A 3276-nucleotide genomic window follows, 5' to 3' on the forward strand; every position below is an offset into this window, starting at 1 on the left:
AGCAGTTCATAACTTGAATCTATTGAACATTTTCTGCAGTTTGATGTTTAGTTACCTTTAAATGATTCCTGATGGTTAGTCACCCAGCAAGCTTGTCGGGTCTATGTGATGCTGGCGTGTTGCGATTGAACTAATCTTTGTTTTACATCAATTCTACTAGGTTGCATCAATCTGCCCCTGCACGCTGGCAGGAGGAACTTCTTGCATGGCAGATGCATTACTCAAATTAGAATGGCAGATGCATGCAACATGAAACATTAATGTTGCAGGTGGGCATTCACATTCATACTTAATTTACTTTGACTGACAGAAATGAACTATTCAAATTAAACTAAAATGGACAGGGACAAAATCATTTCCAATTGGTCTCAGCTTCACCCTCCACGATAACGTCGCAGGGAAGAGGCCATTGAAGTAGCTTGTTCTTGAGGTAGGCGATGAGGAGAACCTCGTCGGTCGGTCTGAACAAGTAGCCCGGCGGCAGCATTGTCGTCCCAGCAACCTTTCTTGGACTCCCAAGATTCTCAGACGAAGATCAGAGGATTGAGGAGCAAAAGATCGCACGAGAGTTTGAGCCAGAGAGGGAGAAGGATCAGGTGAGGAGGAACGACTGACGTCCCAAGTATATATAAGGCACGGAGAGGCAGTGATTGCCCCTCCAGAGATTCTTTCGCAAACTTGAACCCGCGCGCTAACGGTCACATTTTTGCTCGAAAAGGTTGTAATCACTGCCGGAATTGCTCCAGTGGAAGTCTTGGGGACTAGCTTATCTTTAGTAAACCGTTATGTTCCCTGGAAGTCTTGATTTGCCGTAATTCCTTATCCTTGTTGGATTCAACTTCCACGTTCTATATTTGGATTAAATTTGGCCTCGGAAGGCCAAATTTCACGTCGGTTTAGGTCTAGTTTGTTGCTATAAGAGCCCTACTGACTCTGAAGCTTAACCTGAGATTACATTAACCGCCATGCAACCAAAGTCAATATGTTACACCCTTAACCTGAGATTGCTTTGACCCTTTGTTTGCAAATCCTGATAGTTGGGACAAGGTTTAGTAATTATGATTTATGGGTTTTCATGTTTGGATTTGTAGAGTCATGAAAGTGGAGCACTCTGCTTGTATTGGTTGTGCAATCACTTGGGATTAAGCTGCAAAACAAAAATAATTTTGTTGCTATTACTTACGTATAGATTGTTCTGCACTTTTACCCAGGGTGTGACCAGGGACTTCCATCTAATTCAGATGTTGATGCATCGACACAACCATCATGCATGCTCATCTGCAGCTTTGACTTTGTCCAATGAGTTGCATCTCCAATAGATCAAGCATCACCATTTGCAAAAAAATTAAAGATGTAGATGGCATCATACAGATGGCTATGTGATTCTAGTCATCATATAAAAACTGAATAGGAGGTGGCAATGCCATCCTGCTACAAAAAAAATTATTTTATGTTGATGGGCATATTTGAAAATTCGGCCATATTTCTATGTAGGATTATCTCCAACCAAATATAGTACTCTTTTTCGAAAGTAATTTTTCTACCAACCAGACATAGTAAAAATTATTTTTCTTTGCAATCATTTTTCTGGATAAATGATTTCCAAACATCGTTAGATTATTATATAACCCGACATACTCCAACCAAAAAAACCTTAGTGGTTTTTCTTTTTAGAAATGAAAAGAGGTTTTGCGTTTGAACCTTGGAGATTTATTTTCAAGCACATGGCATGAATAATTCTTAATAACTTTAAATATACTAGTAAAGTGAACTCATGCAAGAAAAACTTAAGATCAAAATGATCGTCTCAAAAATTGACAAGAATTGTATTCTCAAGGTTGGTTTGGTTGGGAGTAATTTGGTATGAAAAAATAAATCTCATATCAGATTATTATGTTTGGTACAAAAAGAGGATGAGAGAGAGAGCAAACTAAATGATGGGTCACACATCTACTGCACGAAGAGAGGAGGTAAAATAAATACCACCAAAGAGTGGTTTCTCTCCTACATCAGATTACCGAGTGGAGTTAATCTAAAATTGTTGTTGCTAGATGAAAATGTTTCCCTTTTTTCATTAAAGCCCACAAATGCCCTTTTTTAATATTGCCAATCTCACAACAATTCCTCTTGGGGCTTTTTCTATCCAGTCTTGGTGAGAGCCAGGGAACTCGAGATCCTAGAAAACTCAATTGTTCAATGAAAAAAGGTATCAAGTCTCAACTGCCATGAAGTTAGTGTGCACAGGGGCGTGCAACTAGCATTGGGATCAGTTGAAAAGGAAATGATAAGAATTGAAGGGAGGCTAGAAAGGGGCATACGTCTAGATGGCTTGAAACTCTAAAACTTTTGTTACCGTCGCACTGTCATTCAAAGGTGAATAAAGGATGTAGTGCTGGGCTTCAGTAAGCATATAGCATTGGGCTACGGTAGAATGCTAAGTTATGCCTACTCCTAAGGTATAAGCTACTAGTAGATTACAATTAAAATAAGATAAAAAGATGCATTGGATTTATTATCGAAGGCTTTATGTTATAGAATACAATTCTAATATTTATACTAGAATAAATATGAAAAAGTGCAGTAGGCAGAGTGTCTGATCGTCTTGAAGCTCCAATAGGCCTACAAAGATGAAAGATTTATTAGTCTAAGTCAAGAGAGAAGTTAACACTTTAAGAGTATTAATTATTCGACCTTGTATTTGTATTTATGTAACTCTATTAGCCGAAAGTAATAAAAGAATATAGCATTTTACCTGTCTTTTTTGCATGCCCCTCCCAATATAAGCTTTCTATTAATAACTTGAGTATCAGAATTTTTCAGTGTTCGGCCTATCATTTTTATTTTTTATTTTTTACCTTAGGAAGGAGCTTTGTGAAGAGCTACATATATCTGAGTCGAGTTTAGGACAGATTTTTTTTATTATCCATATATGTCCCAGATCAGCTGCAGGTTGGGTAAAACTTGCTTTATTAGAGTTAGGTCAAATCAGATACCTAATTGTTGTGGTTCAAATCTAGCCCAAGGGTGACCACACCGGAGGAGTTGGGGGAGCTGCCGGAGTGTGAAAGAAGACGAGAAGAGCCACCTTCCATGACCGACGGTGTACCTGCACAAAGCTTCACCGTTGTATCCGGTGAGGGCCCTCCGACAATCAAGTTGGAGTGGGGCTTTTTAGGTCCAGCCAAAAGTCCCCATAGGCATTACCTGTTGAGGTTCTTTATAGTCTCGATAGGAGCACTTAGGTAGCGAAGGTACGGCCCATTCCCATCATGAGTT

This window comes from Phoenix dactylifera, chromosome 4 (genome assembly GCF_051530095.1).
Source record: "Phoenix dactylifera cultivar Ajwa chromosome 4, Ajwa_hap1_PhDact_Kaust_v1.1, whole genome shotgun sequence".
NCBI lineage: Eukaryota > Viridiplantae > Streptophyta > Magnoliopsida > Arecales > Arecaceae > Phoenix > Phoenix dactylifera.